Raw genomic sequence first — 18,173 nt, 5'->3', positions numbered from 1 at the left:
TGCCTTTGTGCCAAGCCTTGTGGAAAATGTAGAGGAACTACTTGAGGTCAGGAAAAGCCAGGTATCTTCTGGCAGGATCCCTTTTACTCTAAGCAATCCATGAGGCCAAACAATCAATCCACTGAGTTGAATTTACAAGTTACTGATTTTTTCTTAACTTCAATTATCTGCTGTTGATGATTCCATTATGAGGAAGGAGAGAGGTGTAAACTCAATCTAGGGGCTTCTGGATCAGGGCATTTATCTGGTTTTATGAGGCTGTGAGAGACTATAATGCATGTTTTATGAGCCCATTCTCATTTTTAATCTGCTTTGATAAGATCACTATGCTAGAAGGATACAGAAACTCATGAGCAGGCCCATCTCAAGACAATGATACTGGCTTGGAAAGATTTTGCTCCTGAAGGTAGGGCCCATGAGGAGTTCCCTGTATATTGACTCTTAGGGTCTTGCTCAGTTAAGGTGATCTTATCTCATCCTCCCAGACACCCCCTTCATAAAATCCTGGGTGTTAACAGGCGTGAGAGGGCACAGACCCCAGACTGTGACAGAGTAAATTGCCTTAACTTCTCCTTCAGGACATAGCAGAAGCAGCATTTTCCAATGAGTAGCATATGTAGTGAATATAAGAAAAATGGAATTCAGGGACATAGGAACTAACAAGGTTCCAGGCACTGACTTCTGATCCTAACTCTTAGAGTCAAAGGTTACTCGAACTCCACCTCCCTCACCCTTGACCATTTCCAATCATCCACCATTTTGGATCTTCCAATCCTGTTCCCTGCTTCAGCTCTCTAATTGGAAAAGAGAGAGAGTATGAATATTGCCTGAGGCAGGGACAATCCTGGCCTCCTCTGCAGTTAGGTTGGGGTTGCATGCCAGGTCCATAGACTGGGAATGGAGGCATTTATGTTGCTTCCAACTCAAAGCTGTTACGAGACCATGTGAATTCTCCACACACTCTCGCCCTTCTGGTGGGTCGGGATATCAGAGCTGAGTGGCGGGCATAATTTCTATCCTCGAGTCACTGTTGGAAAAGTGCCTCCAAGAACGCTGCCTGACCCATAAGGCACTTGGTTGAGTTCTGTCACTGAGATTTGGGGGTTGTTTGTTCTTGCTGTCTGGGTTAGCCTAGCCCAACAAATACACCAAGCACCTCCTATGAACCCAGGATGGCACTAGGTTATTTCCTACAAATTATCTGAAAGCAATCTTGTGAACACTTGTGCTGGGAGAGTTTTGGCCAAGGATAGTTTGGGGTGTGATGGGATCTCTACATCCCCCAAGATCCTTTTCCCTGTGTATCTCCAGATCTTATGCCAGAACCCCTGGCTCTAGAGACTCGGGTTCTGCTTGTTTTTGAGGATTGTCTTGAGAATCCAGGCTCTTCTCTTGACTACATTTTGCCCTGAACTTGACTGTCTCTGGATGCTGGAAAAGTCTCCATTTTACTGAATTTAGTCTCCTGGAAGGTGACTAAAGAATGTATAAGATATTAGCTTTTAAATCAGACAAATCAGGGTTTAGATCTTAGCATTACCATTTCATTCCTATGCACGCATTCACAGTATATAAAATGCTGTCAATGCCCCTGTGCACATCTCCAGCTTGGACTCTTAGACTAAACTCCAGACCCATGTATTCCACTACCTTCTTGGCATCTTGAACACAACTAGAGCTCTTTAAACCCAGAGCTTCCTTCTAGGCTCCCCCTTCCGGTTAAATGGTGCTTCCATTAGCCCCAGTGCTCAGGGCATCCTTGAATCATTCAGCTCCCTTCTCACTTGTAGTCTCGGTTCAGTCAGTTCAATTGGTCAGTCGTGTCTGACTCTGTGACCCCATGGACTGCAGCACGCCAGGCTTCCCTGTCCATCACCAACTCCAGGAGCTTACTCAAACTCATGTCCATTGAGTCAGTGAGGCCATCCAACCATCTCATCTTCTGTCATCCCCTTACACTTTTAGTATAAAGTGTAGTCTAACCATTTACACTTAGAATTGCACTTGTAGTCTAACCATCACCAATTTCTATAGACTCTATTCCAAATATCCCTTGGGTTCTTGTGTGCACTTTTACCCCCACTGCTCTGGTCCAAGGTCCTATTCTCTCTCACCTGGAATAGATAAATAGCCTCTTTACTCTCCTTCTAATTACCCCTGCTCTATTTGTTCTCTGCTCAGAAGCAAAAGATCTACTCAGAATATACTTAAGGCTTTGAACTGCCTTTGTGGAGGTGGAAATCCCAAATTTATGTTCAGCCCTGAGTGATCTGCGTACCCTCTGCTGCCCTCATGCCCTCCTCTCTTTCTCTCTGAGCCCACCATGCCAGCCTTCTTTCCACCCCTGATCAGTTTCCCAAATGGGCCCCATCCTGCCTCAACCTAGAGTACCTGCTTGCTCCTGGCCTGACCACCTTCAGTCATTCTTTTAAAACTCAGCTTGTATGTCACTCTCTCAGGGCTGCTTTCCCTAAACTCTCAATCTAGATTTTGTACCCCAGTATAACTTCTAATCACTCCTTGTGATTTTCCTTTATTTCAGTTTGCATGTGTATATTTATTTGTGTGTCTATTTTTAATATAATCTCTTTGACTAGACCATAATCTCCATTGGGAAAAAGATTACCCACAGTGTCTGCCACACAGCTTGTGCTCTGTACATACTGTTGAATGGATGAAGGACCATTTATCAAGTGGAAAGCAGGTGCTGCTGCTATGGAGGGAGCAGGGGCCCTAGCTTCAGGGACTCTACTGTAAGAAACACTCTGAGAAATCCATATTTACTTACAAGATATCAAGGTGAGACAGTGTTGATATAAAAATAGATTATTTTGGACATGGGCTTCTTCCCAGGAATCATTCAATAACTAACATTTACACAGTGCTTACTATATGTCATGTGCTATATATGAATCAACTACTCATCCTCACCAAGACCCTAAGTGGTAGAATCTGCTTTTGTGTCCAGTTTAAAAATGGGGAATCTAAGACACAGAGGGGTTTAGTGACTCACCCAAGGTCACACAGCTCATAAGTGACGGAGCCCAGATTCTTGCCTTTCTGTATCCACAGAGTGATTTTGGCTACTTCATGCTATTCTGGGAAATGTTTCTGGCTGCTCTCTAAAATAGAAAATGACTGACAAATGAATTTTAGGCCCACAACTCAGATTGACACCAAAAATAGGGAGATATCATCAGAATTCTGAGATTGAGAGGCACAGCTAGGACACAGCATTCTTGGCTGTGTCAGGAAACTGGGGAGACTTGGTCTCACCAACTCACTGTGTGACATTAATCAGGCCACTTCATTCTCTGAGGGATTGGATTAGTTAATCTCTGCAGTTTCCCCAAATTTAGTACTCTACAATTGTGTGCTTGTCTAGGAAACACTGTTGAATAAAGTCCCGACTCCCTTTCCTTCATTCCCAAGAAATGAACCAGAAGCACCTTTTTTTTTTTTTTTAAACCTGATCCTTTAAGTGCAGAGCAAGAGCTGTCAAATGAATCAAAGAGGGAGAGACCAAGGCAGAACTGAAGAAAGAGAGAGGGGGAAACGAGAGGAGGAAAAGAAGGGTCTAGAGCTGGAGAAGGGGAATAAGAGGACAGAGTGAAATTGAAAAGACAGAAAAAGGTGAGCAAAGCTGCCTCCTCCGCCGTGAACTCCCCACAAGAAGGCACACAGGAGTTTGCAAACTGACTCAGTTGCTTCTTTCCGTGTTGACGGCCATCAGAGGCTTTTGACTTGCTCTGAGCCTGGAAAGAGTCATAAAAAAAACACACACCAGATGATTTAAAAGCCACAAACACGCAGCAGAGATTGCAGATACAGAACAATAAATGTCCTGGTCAAATTGCCGATTGGAGTATCTGTATTAGGGCGTGTTTGTAGTCTCCGCGTGTAGAGCGATGGAGAGTCCAGATTGTGGCCGGGGAAGTCACACAACAATGGGGCCTGATGTTTTGTTTCCACTTTTCAAAGGCACTCCTTTTTTCCCTCCCGGTGATAAGGCCCAGGAAATGGTTAGTGACATGCTCGTGGGAACCTATGGAAAAGAATACACACCGTATCAATGGCGCAGCCGCCGGCCCAGGAGCAGAGCGAGTGGGTGGGGGAGCTGCGGGCTCCCGGCGTGGGCTGCGGCGGTGAGATAGCATTGAGCAGGCCGCCCCGGAGCCGCGCGCCCCCAGTCTGGGGACCAGGCCCCTTTATCCAGCCAGAATGGGTGGAAGGCCAGACAATGTAGCGCTATATTTGGTTTGACAACAAAGGGCCCTAGAAAGATTTGATAGTGCGGGGATGGCGGGGAAGGCGGTGCGAGACGCAGCACAATAAGAGCTTTGCAGAGGTATTTAGCCAGGCCCTTTATGCCAGGAGCATGGCGGGGTTTGGATGTCGGCGTGATGTGTAATGGCTTTGTCTGGACCAGGGTTCTATTTACCAGAGTGAGGTCCCTGGGCAGGGCTGGCAGGGGTACCAGGGTGCTTCTGGTGTCATCACACTTAGGAGCTTCCTGAGGTCACACTCCACGACTTCAGTCCCTGCTTCCCCTGAGTCCAGGCTCCAGCAGGCCCACATGGTCAGGGGGAAGTCAGCACAGGAAGGGCTAGAGGCAGACCTCTTCAGCCAGTAGACTGTCAACTGAGACTTCCCAACAGGAAAGAGGCAAGGGCAGTTCTGCTCTGGGCCAGGTGTCCCAGAGGGAAGCCCCCAGTGAGGAGGGGGTGGGATGAAGGTGTAGCTTGGGAAGCTGGAGCAGAAGGTTTTGAATGGTTTTGTTTACAAAGCCTGGTCTTCCTGGGAGTGCTTGCAGAAGAGAAGGCAACAGGAATGAGAGTCCAGGCCTCGAGTGAAAAGGCTGGCGAGAGTCTGGAGAAATAGCTCTGGGATGTGAGTGTTGCTGGGGATGTGAGTGTTGCTGAGGACGTGGGGGTGTGGTGGGGGTGGTTCAAGCAGGACCTCTGCTTCCCTGGCGCTTGGGGGCTTCTGGGAGGAAGGGGCAGAGTGAAGAAAGCAGCCCTAGGAAAGCAGGGCAGTGGGGTTGGAGGGTGGGAGGCAGGCTGGCTGGACCAGAGCTATGTTCTGGACCAGGGGTGTGGGGATGGGGGCTACGTACTGACATATTTAGGGCTTCTGTCCTGGGGGCAGGAGCATCAGTGGCTATTTCAGCCTCCATACTAGGTGTTTCAGACTCCAAGAAAAGAATGTGGCAAGCAGAAAAGGAATGAAACTAGGGCTGAGACAGGACCAGAGGTGGCTCAGAGCCACTGCTCTGCCAGGGGACCTCAAGGGTCATGGGCCCATCAGACCAAACACACCCTTGTAGCTAGAGAAGTCTGGAACAATGTGGTCTTGTTCCAGACCAGAGGAGATTCTGGTCTGGGAGCACTTTCTTCCTATTGCCCTTTTTGTGAAGCAGGGGCAAGGCTCAAGTCCTCCCACATAGTTTAAATCATCTTTAGATTAGCTTATAATACCTAATACAGTGTAAATACTATGTAAATAGTTGTCAATACAATGTTAGATAAATACTTGACTGCCCATGGCAAATTCAAGTTTTACTTTTTGGAACTTTCTGGAACTTTTTTTGAATAGTTTCAATCTGTGATTAGCTGAATTCATGGATGCAGAACCCATGAATGTGAAGCACCAACTGTATTGAACTCTCTAAGCCCGGCCCCTGAGTCCTCAGACTAGTAAGGAAGATAATGGTCTAAACACGTAATGATCAGGACAAAATCAGAACAACCATTGTTATGGTAGCTCAGAGGAGGGAATAACAATTTCTATCAAGGAAAGCCCAAGAAGTCTTCATGGGAAACATGATATTATTAAATTATTAAAATAAACGTGATCTAAATATATCTTATGGGCTAAATAGTGCTCCCCCATCAAATTTATATGTTGAAGTTCTAACATTCAGTATTGCAGAATACAACAGATTTGGAGATAGGTTCTGTAAAGAAGTAATTCAATGAGATTATTAGGATGGGCCCTAATGCAATATGACCAGTGTTTTTTCTTCCTAAGAGGAAATTTGGACACGGACACATTCAGGGGGAAAATGAGATGAAGACACAGGGAGAAGATGGCCATCTGCAAACCAAAGGATAAGACCTAGAAGAGATCTTTTCCTCATGGTCCCCAGAAAGAAGCAACCTTGATGGCACATCAGAACTATGAAAAAATACATTTCTGTTGTGTCAGCCATGCAGTTTGTGGTCCTTTGTTACGGCAGCTCTAGAAAGCAAATACAGTTACCACCGCAAAGCACTGTGACTTTCTTTGAGGGAAGGAACTCTTCTTGAGCGTCTAGCATGGTGCTTGACACACAGTAGGTACTTAGTAACTGCGAACCTGAAAAGAACAGCAGTGCATTGCTACTAACTCCAGCTCTATCACCCTCAAGGGCAACATGCACCTCAGACAGAGAACAGCCCTGCTCCTAAACAGTGTCCAACTTTCTCTCAGTTTGCTTTATCCATCCACTGTCAGTAAGTCAGTTACTAATTTATTTAACGTATGAAAAACAAATTGTTAGTCGCTCACTTTTGTCCAACTCTTTGCGACCTCATGGATTGAGGCCCCTGTCAGGCTCCTCTGTCCATGGAATTCTCCAGGCAAGAATAGTGGAGTGGGTAGCCATTTCCCTCTCCAGGGGATCCTTCAGACCCAGGGATTGAATCCAGGTCTCCTGCATTGTAGGCAGAGTCTTTCCTGTCTGAGCCACTAGGGAAGCCCATTTAACATGTATCGGAAACTAAGTACCTGTCAGCGGCTGGATAGTATCATGGGAGGAAAGCCCCTCTTGAATGAAAAAGTTCTTCCTCAGCTGCTTCCCAAAGCGAGGAATGTTTCTTACCGGAGTCACAGCTCTATCTGCCATGGGGCCCATGCTCCAGGACAAGTTTGGCATACTCTGGGCTGAAGTCCATGGCCCAGCCAGTCCTTAGCAGAGGTTCAATGGAGGGCTGAGGGCTGCATGAGGGCCCCAGGAAGGAGCCTGGCAGGAGAGAGATTTCAGATGTGGGACTAATTGAATTCTGTGAATTCCTTCTTTCTAATGCTCGAGGGTATTCCTATTCTGCAGTGAACCCAGGGCTGACAGGGACAGACCTGTGGATCCCCAGGATACCGCCAGACGTTTCAGCTTCTAACTGGCAGGCATCCAGCTGCTGGGACAGCTTACTGATAGGAAGGATGTGGAGCAATTGTGGTTGTTAATGAGGAATGGGGAGTCAGCCAAGAAGCAGTGTGGTGGCATCTGCCGTAACACTTCCTACAGCTTTGGAGACGAACGCTACGAGTCAGATCCACAGACACGCACACACACACAGGAGTACACACCAACACACGCTCTCATACACCCCTGGGAGCTTGCACATAGGTCAGCATGTAAATCATGCATGTTGACTTCACACTTGCGCATGTCACACTGGGCAGGAGTCACAAGCACAATATCCATGCAGAGCCATGCATGCTCATGGATGAGCTCACACACAAGCATTTACCTTTCAAAGCATATGTTGACACATTAAAAATTAAGTCCAGCTAATGTCTGGGCCATGACAGTTACATACGAGTTACTACAGCATAAGAAATTCATCTCTCATCAGGATATGTGTCTTCTTCAATTCTTCAGAAAATCCTCCAGGGACCAAAAGTTAAAACAGGTTTTTCACCATGTGGATTAGAGCTTCTAGGTCTTTGAGAAAAACAGTTGGGAATTGTCCTGAGTTCCTTGAGATGTGAAGTGCCTACCAACACTTACCATCATTATTTGTGATTTTTAGAAACAGAAAGATAGTGTGCTGCAAGTGCAAGAGCAGTGAACTAGAAATAAGAAGGTTTCTATTTTAGTCCCACTTTTGCCTCCCTCTTGCTGGAGTATTGGTCTGGATCCAGGATGACATGTTCTTCTCAATCTCAGCTCTGATGTCTATGCCGAGCATTCTAAGGTTATGAACAGGCTCAGAAAGGAAGCGTGCCGTGTTTGGTTAGTAATGTCAGACTTGGCTCAGAATAAAGATGGTTCTAATCCTTCTATGTCTAGTAGTCTCTAAGTATATAATATGGTTATCATTGCTTGGGAACTAGAGAAACAGAGCCAGTCTATATCAAGTTGCTGTTGCCAACTCATTGGTCAAGATAGAGACCATGCATGCACCTCTTTCTTCTCCCCATCCTACCCTTCCAGCTCTTCTTGAGTCTTAGAAATCCTTTGGATTGTTAATAATATTTTTTGGTTTTGTGACTGACCTGAATGACTTCTGTTGAGACTTTACTACAGTGGCTAAGTTTATCATCTCTGTATTAAATGGAAACGTACCCCTAAGACTCCTCAAACCCTAGATATGAGGGGCCCACCTTCTGGTTATCAAGGGAGGTGGAGGGTTGTGTGCCATGTGATTCGAACAACACAGTTTCCACGCCAACTCTGTGAAGCAGTGCTTGCCTCCTGGATCTGACAGCAATTTTGGTCTCTGAACATTTGTAGCCTCTAGGCTCTGGTTATGATTCACACTGATAGGAGAATAGGGAGCAGAAAGACTGGGTCCCCTTATAATCTTAACTATAGCCATAGAAAAAGGCAACAACAACAACAAAAATCCACTTCACTCAGGCCTAGACCTTGAATTCTACCACTGACATGCCAGCCTTCCTCCACTGTGTCAAATGGAGTCTCAAAAAAAAAAAAAAAAAAAAGTCATCAAGATATCCCAGTGTGCTAACTACTACACGAGGCACTGGATACTTTATATCCCTTGTGTCATTTAGTGTAGTCCACCTGCCTATTAGGTAAGTAGTACACGCATTTTTCAAGTGAGGAAGCTCTGAAGGGAGGCTGAGTTAGATACATATGAAACAGTGGACGTGAAATCAGTAGCCGCATTGGCCTGACTCCACCCTGATCTACTGCCACCTAGGTGGTATCACTGCAGATTCATGAAGGCTACTCTGGTTCACCGTTTTCTAGTGGAGAGCATGTAGGTATTCTCCACAGTCATTTCTGGCTGGGAGCAAGCCCTGCTAACCAGAATTCTTCCTGGAGCTGTGGACATGACCCTAAACTGAATACACAGTGGATCAGCAACACTGAAAAATACAATAACCAAAATAACAACTCATTAGATGGACTCAATAGCACCAAGTTATGTCAGTAAACTTTAATGTAGATCAATAAGAATTACCCACTCTGAAAAACAGAATAAAAAAGTATGTGAGTAAAAATGAAGAGAGTCTCAGGGGTATGAGAGATGACATGAAAAGTTTCAACGTTTGTGTCATTGGAGAAGAAAGTGGAACATTTAAAAATTACTGAAAGAAAGGAACTGTCAACTTATAAATAAAAATATCCTTTAGGAATGAAGGTGGAATAGAGAAATTTGTTGCCAGTAGATTGCCTTAAAAGAATCGATGTAGAAAGATTTTTAGATAAAAGGGAAATGATAGTAAAGGGAAACTGGAGCTCTCACAAATATGAAAAATACAACTGTAGTGGTAAATATCTAGCTGAACATGATAAACTATTATTCTCTTGAATTATTTAAAATATGTAAGATGTTTGAAAGTAAAGGTCATAACATTGATTGAGTTTTTAATGAATGTAGATATAACACTGAAGACAAATGTGATATAAAGTGGGGAAGATAAGGAACCTATGTGGTTATAAGATTTCAACACTCTACTTGATATGTAAAACATCAATTATAAGTAGACTGTGAAAAGATAAGTAAGTATGTTTTAATTCCTTGCTGCTGCTAAGTCATGTCCGACTCTGTGCGACCCCATAGACGGCAGCCCACCAGGCTCCCCTGTCCCTGGGATTCTCCAGGCAAGAACACTGGAGTGGGTTGCCATTAGTTAAAGAATAATAGATAAATTAAACTGAAATATATATTTTTTAAATTTTCAAGCAATCTAAAAGAAGAAAAGGAAAAACAAAGAAAATAAATCATAGATAATAAATAGAAAACAAATAATATGGTAAGCCTAAATCCAAACATACAGATAATTATATTTAAATGCAAATGATATAAACACACTAATAAAAGTCAGATATTGTCAGAATGAATTTTTATAAAATGACCCACATAAGGTGTCTATAAGAAACTCACGTCATATATATATATATATATATACACACATATGCTGCTGCTGCTGCTAAGTCGCTTCAGTCGTGTTTGACTCTGTGCGACCCCATAGATGGCAGCCCGTCCGGCTCCCCCGTCCCTGGGTTTCTCCAGGCAAGAATACTGGAGTGGGTTGCCATTTCCTCCTCCAATATATACATATACATATAGTAATATAAGAAGGTTAAAAGTAAAAGAATGACAAACTATATACCATGTCAATACTCATCTAAAGAAATCTGGAGTATATATAACATTGTCAGACAAAATAGATTTCAGAGCAAAGACAACTATAAGAGGTAAGGAAGGACCCAACATGATAATAAAAGTATCAGTTCACTAAGAAAATGTAATGGTCTTAAATGTGTATGCACTTACCAATAGAGCTTCAAATATATGAAACAAAAATGGACTGAATTAAAAATATAAACAAATCCACAATTAGAGATTTTAACATACCTCTCTCAATAACTGATAGAACAAAGAAAGAAAATCAACAAGAGTATATAAGAACTGAATAACACCATTGACCTAGTTAATTATCTTGGATAATTAAGCAAAACTTCACAAATTTAAAATCATTGAAATCATACAAAGTGGGTTCCTTAACCAAAATGAAATTAAGCTTGAAATCAATAATGTAAAGAAAACAGGAAAGTCTCTAAATACTTGTAAATTAAACAATATGCTTCTAAATCATCTATATATCAAAAAGGAAGTCTCAGTGAATATAAGAAAATGATTGAATTGATTAATAAAAACACAACATATCAAGACTTGTAAAATTCAGCTGAAGTATTGCTTAGAGGAATATTTATAGCAGTAGATGCTTAGATGCAAAGAAGAAATACCTTTAATCAATAAGCTATGCTTCCATATTAATTTGAAAAAAAGAGCAAAATAAACCCAAAGCAAGAAGAGCAAAAATGAAGATGAGCAGAAATCAATAAAGTTGAAGCCAGAAAAAGAACAGAGAATTTCAATGAAACTAAAATGTTCTTCAAAGAGATCAAAAAAAATTAATACACCTACAGCATAAATACTGACAACGAAAAGGAATAAAAGACTACAAATCACTAATATTAGGAATGAAGGAGAGACTGTCATGCCAGACTTGACAGACCTAAGAAGGTTAATAAGTGTATTCTAAAGACAGTCAGTTCAGTTCAGTTCAGTTCAGTTACTCAGTCGTGTCCGACTCTTTGAGACCCCATGAATCGTAGCAGGCCAGGCCTCCCTGTCCATCACCAACTCCCAGAGTTCACTCAGACTCACATCCATCGAGTCCGTGATGCCATCCAGCCATCTCATCCTGGGTCGTCCCCTTCTCCTCCTACCCTCAATCCCTCCCAGCATCAGAGTCTTTTTCAATGAGTCAACTCTTCGCATGAGGTGTCCAAAGTACTGGAGCTTCAGCTTTAGCATCATTCCTTCCAAAGAAATCCCAGGGTTGATCTCCTTCAGAATGGACTGGTTGGATCTCCTTGCAGTCCAAGGGACTCTCAAGAGTCTTCTCCAACACCACAGTTCAAATGCATCAATTCTTCAGCGCTCAGCCTTCTTCACAGTCCAACTCCTATATGAAATGAAGCAATTCATTGAAAATTCATTCATTCACCCAGTGTGTGTTAGTCGCTCAGTCATGTCCAACTCTTTGCAGCCCCGTGAACTGTGGCCTGCTAAGCTCCTCTGTCCATGAAGTTCTCCAGGCAAGAATACTGGAATGGGTTGCCATTTCCTTCTCCAAAATTTGCCCAAGATAACATAAGTAGTCCTGTAACTCTTTAAAAGTTTGTGTTCACCCTTTGAAATCTTTGGAAAAAGAAATCTTCAGGCACATATGATTTCACTGGCAAGCTTCACAAATATTTAAATAAAAAATAGCACCAATTCTACGTGTTCTCTTCCAGAAAATAGAAGAGGAGAGAAGAATTTCAATCCATTTTATGAGGTCCACATTACCCTGACACCAAAAAGACAAACACACCACAAGAAAAAAGCTCAAAACCAATAACTCTCATGAACATATATGCAAAAATCCTAAATATAAAATTATCAATTGAATCTAAATGAAATATTAATAGCATCATCAATATGAATTATCCTCAGAATGTAGCACTTGTTCAATGTTCAAAAATCAATCAACATAATACATCTTATTAATATCTAAAGAACAAAGACCATTTATCCATTAATTTGACAAAATTCAGCCTCCAATCATTATTAAAAAAGGAAAGTTCAGCGAACTAGAAATTAGAAGTAGAAGGAAATTCTCCTAACCTGATAAAGGGAATGTACTAGAATCTATAGCCATCAATCATGTTTAATGGGGAAAGATTGAAAGCTTTTCCCCTAAGATCAGGAGCAAAAGATGTCCACCTTCACTTTCTCTGTCCAACATTGTTTTAGAAGTTTGTTATAGACATACCAAGTTCATTGATTGGAACACTTGATATAGTGAAAATGTCAATTGTCCCCAGATTGATGATATAGATTTTATGCAATTTAAAGCAAAATTCCAAAGGGAATTTTCATCAGTACAAATAAGCTAAGTCTAAAATTTATGTGTAAATACAAATGAACTAGGACTGCCAGAATAATTTTGAAAAGAGGAATAAAATTGGGCAAATAAATTACCTGGTTCTTTTTTTTCAGATTTACTATAAAACTGTGGTAATCAAGACAATAGTAATGGGGAAGAAATAAACAATTAAATGGAATAGAGAATCCAGAGATAGACCCACACAAATATGGCTAATTTATATTTGATAAAATGTAGAAGTTACAGTGGAAAAAAGATACTATTTTCAACAAATTGTAGCAAATTTTATTGAAACAATTTGAAGTCCTCTTACAAAAAGACAAAACAAAACCAGAAAACAATACATTCAAACCTCACATCTTATATAAAAATCAACTAAAATTGGATCATAGATCTAAAAGTAAAAAATAAAACTACAATTTTAGAATAAGATTTAGGAAAAAAGTCTGTATGATTTTGGTTATGATGATGAGCTCTTAGACATGAAACTAAACATTCATTTTGTAAAAGAAACATTCACAAATTAAATTTCATGAAAATTAAAAACTTTTTATCTGTGAAGTGCTTTGAACAAATGAAAAGACAAGCTATAGAGTGGGAGAAAATATTGGCAAATCACAGACTTAACAAAGGCATTTTATGCAGATTATGTAAAGAATTCCAGAATTCAAGAGAAAATTTTTTTAAAGGAAAAAAAACAAAACAAGAATTTTAAAATTGGCAAAAGATCTGTATGGACATTTCACTAAAGAGGATATATAGAGTGCTAATAACAACATGAAAGGCTATTCAAAGCTATTCATAACTATTAGGAAAAATGCAAGTTAAAATCATGATAAGACACCACTGCAAACCTATCTTTCAATAGGTTTGCTTTAAAATAAAAGCTTTCCAATGTCAAGATTTTGTGAGAATTCAGAACAACTAGTACTGTGAGAATTCAGAACAATTAGAACTGTCATATATTTCAGATGGGAATCCAAAATGTTATTACACTCTGGAAAAGTTTGACAGTTTCTTATAAAGTTAAATATGTACTTACTTGTTATTCATGAGTCCCATTTCTAGCTATTTACCTTTTATAAGCTTATATTCATGCAAAAACCTATATGAGCATGTTTATAGTAGCTCTATTTATAATCACCAAAAAATAAAACCAGTCAAATGTCCTTCAACAGGTAAATGAATAAGCAAACTGTGCTACTTCACTTGGTATTATGAAGAAATGCACTATTGATACATAAAAAACTCAGGTAAATCTTAAAAGTTATCAAAGTTATTATGCTGAGGAAAAAGAAGTCAATCTCAGTAGGTTACATACTGTGTGATTTCATTTATATGATAATATCAAAAAGGCAAAAAGTACAGTGATGGAGTACAGATAAGTGGTTGTCAGGAGTTGGCAATGGGAGGAGAGTGACTATAGAAAGGTATAACGTGAGGGAATTTGGGGAGCCATGAAAGTATTTTACATCTTGCTTGTGTGGTGCTTATATGGATATTTACATATGTCAAACTCATAAAATTTTATACCAGAAAAAGTCAATTTTACTGTATACTAGTTTTGAAAGAAAAAAATGAAGTCTATATTAAAAATGAAGAAAGATGTAAAAATAGTGATCTAAGCATTCTTCTTGAGGATCAAGACAAAGCAAACAGAATTAGATTAAAAATAGAAGAAAAATAATAAAAAGTAGAGAAATTTTGGTTAAATGGAAAATAGAGAAAGTGGAGAAAAATCAACAAAATCAAACTGTTTTCTAAAGAACTGATATAATTGATAAACTCTTAACAGGGAGGCCTGGCCTGCTGCAGTTCATGAGGTCGCAAAGAGTCGGACACGACTGAGTGACTGAACTGAACCGAACTGAAGGCTAGTAAGAACGTTAAATAAATAAAGGACAATCCCCCTACAAGCTAGTAACTTCATGAATAAAAGATTGAGAACACCACAGATCTCAGAGATATTGAAGAGATAAGAAAAGTTATAAACAAATTTTTGTCAATAAATTCAACAACTAAAGTAAAATGAACAAATGCCTTGAAAAACTGACTCAAAGAGAAATGGATACAAGAGTAAAAAAAAAAAAATCTAAATTGCTCTAAACTTTTTTCATAATCAAAATCTCACAAGGAAAACTATAAGCCCAGATGACTTTACTGGTGAATCTTATCAAATATTTAAGGAATTAAAAAAAGATGATTTACATAAATTCTTTCATAAGAGGAGGCAACTTCTTCATTCTGATAAAGTAAGCTAACATTTTAGTGATGAACTATGCCCACTTCTACCCTAATATTAGGTATCTGTTCTTACGTCATCAATTCAAATTGTGTTGTAAGCCTAGTCAGTGCAACAAGGCAAGAAAATGAACTAAAGAGTGTGAAGTTTGGAAAGGAAAAATAAAACTGTGTTTTTGCATGTGGAATGATTATATGCATAGAAAATACTGTAAAAATCTGCAAACAAAACTACTGAAACTAATTTAGAAACAATATTCAAAATAAAATGTGATAAATTACTGCTATAACCAACACAAGCAAATCTCAAAAGCATTATATTGTGTAAATGAAGGCCAACATAAAGAATACATTAAAATTATATAATTCTATTTATGTGAGCTAGTAACAAACAAAACTAATCTATATGATAGAAGTCAGAGAAGTGGTTAGGACAGTCTTAGAAGCTGAGTGCAGTGAAGGCCAGGGTTGCCTGGAAAGGGACAGGAGGAATTCATCAATTTTACTGCTATATAAGAGATAAACAAGGGAAAATAATTATTTTAAAGCTTGCATGAGCATGACAAAACACTAATTTTATAGTAATAAGTCCAACAAAAGTCATGCAAGATTTCCATATTTAAAACTGCAAAAAATAGCTGACAAATTAATAAATAAATACAAATGTATATACCATGTTCATGAATTGGAAAATATGATATTATTAAGATGTTTGTAGTCCTCATATTGATCTTTAGAGTCAATGTAATCCCATTTGAAATCCGAACAGACTTTTTTGAAAAAACTGACAAAAGGATTCTAACATTAATATAAAAATTAAAAGAATCTAGAATAGCCAAAACGATCTTGAAAAAGGAAAAACAAATTTGAAGGACCTGCATTAACTTTTCAGCTTATAATAACATTACAGTTGTCAAGACAAGTCAAGTAGTGAAGACAGTACTGTTTTACAAATGTCAATCCCAATCCTTCAATTTATCCTCTCCCTTCCCTCAGCAAACTGATTCACTTTGCTGCACAGCAGAAACTAACAAAACACTGTAAGTCAACTATACTCCAATAAAAATTAATTTAAAAATGAGAATATTGTTTTGCAAAATAATAATCAAATTTTGAAAACACCAAAGGAATGAAAACAGAGTCCAGAAATAAACTCACACTTATATTGTCAATTTATGTTCAACAAAACTACCAAGTAGAATTCAATGGGGAAAGGAGCATATATTTTTCTTTGTTTTCTTTGTTTACTCTCTTAGAAATAGTGCTGGAACAACTAGATATCAATATGGAAATAAATGATCCTCAGTTCTCACCAAAGTCCATGTACAAAAGTTAATTTGAAATGAATCACTGATCTAAATTTGAGTGAAACAATTAAACTTTAAGAAGAGAGAATAGGAAAAAAACATTCAAAGTCCTAGAGTGAAAACATATTTCTTAGATAAGACATAAAACATATGAACCACAGAAGGAAAATATTAATAGTGTGTACTTCATCAATGTTTAATATATTTGTTTTTTGAAGGACACCATGAAGACAATGAAAAAGCAAGCCACAGACTGGGAGAGAGTATTTCTAACACATATATCAGAAAAAGAACAGGTATCTAGAATGTATAAAAAATGTCTGTAATACAATGAGATAAATAATCCAACAAAATATGACAAAATATTTAAACAAATCTTCACAAAAGATGGTGTGTGGATGGCAAATAAGCATATAAAAACGATAATCAACAGGTAAAAATGAAGTTAAAATCCATAATGTGATATAACTGCACATTCACATAAAATAAATAAAATTAAATAGACTGACAATATCAAGCATTCCTCGGGGTGGAGCATGTGGAGCTGTCATACTTTGTTGATGGGAGTGTAAAATGGTACCATTTTGGAAAATAGTTTTGAGGTCTCAGAAGTAGTTAAACCTATATCTATCATGTGATCTACCCATTCTACCCCTTGATATTTCCCCAAGAAAAATTAAAGAGTTTGTCCACAAAAGACTTTTGTAAGAATATACATAGTAGAATTATTCATAAAGCCAAATATTGGAGACAAACTAATGTTATTCCACAGCTGAAAAAATAAATAGTGTATATTTTGGATGGATAAACACAATATCCAAAATCAAAATGTAATAAACTACTAATACATCCAACATAAATGAATTTCATTAGCATTATGTTCTGTAAGAGAAGGCAAATATAAAAGATACATATTGTGGGATTCCATTTATGTGACAGTTAAGAACAAACAAAACTAATCTACAGTGATAGAAATCAGAGAAGTGGTTAGGACATTCTCTTAGGTTTAAGGAAGGCAAGAATTGCCTGGAAAGGGGCATGAGGAAACTTTCTGGGGTGATTTAATATTATATATCTTGCTTTGGACAATACTCAGGCATACACTGTTGTTAAAACTCATCAAACAGAATATTTAAGACTTGTGGGTTTTTAAAAAAATTATTTTATTATTCTCATAGTAATTTTATTTATTTTCTTGGCCATCCTGCACAGCATGTGGGATCTTAGTTCCATGAGCAAGGATTGAAGACTCACCCCCCTGCACTGGAAGCACGGAGCCCTGTTGGTCCCACTGGACCACCACAAAAAGTCCCAAAACTTGTGCACTTTATTGCATGTTGTTATACCTCAATAAAAGCTAAAATACTTTTTAAATTTAAAAATACTGATACAGCATAGATATTGATATATGCGTACTGGGCTTCCCAGGTGGCTCAGTGGTAAAGAATCTGCCTGCCAATGCAGGAAATGCAAGTTTGATCCCTGGGTCAGGAAGATCCCCTGGAGAAGGAAATGGCTACCCATTTCAGCGTTCTTGCCTGGGAAATCCCATGGACAGAAGAGCCTGGCAGGCTACAGCCCATGGGGTTTCAAAAGAGTTGGACACAACTTAGCAACTAAACAACAACAACAACAATATATGTACTATTAGGTAAATTTATTTCTAAGTGTGCTTCAAAACTATTGGAAATGAGGGTCAAGTTATTCTTTTCTTTTGCAAGTTTCCTGAATAGTTAAAGCTCATACGCTCTGAAAATGGAGTGTGGTAAGTCTTCACTCAAGCTACTGGGTAGGGCTGTGTCCTGGCAAACACACCATTTCTGAGCTGGATAAAACAGTCCCTTGCTTGATCTATCGGGTCCAGGCTGCAGAATCAGAAGCACTTGGGGGTGATGGAGCAGGTAGTGTTGTAAAGTAAATAGCCATCCACAAGGATGTTTTTGCCTGATT

This window comes from Ovis canadensis, chromosome 15 (assembly GCF_042477335.2).
Source record: "Ovis canadensis isolate MfBH-ARS-UI-01 breed Bighorn chromosome 15, ARS-UI_OviCan_v2, whole genome shotgun sequence".
NCBI lineage: Eukaryota > Metazoa > Chordata > Mammalia > Artiodactyla > Bovidae > Ovis > Ovis canadensis.
This window is presented reverse-complemented; position numbering follows the sequence as displayed.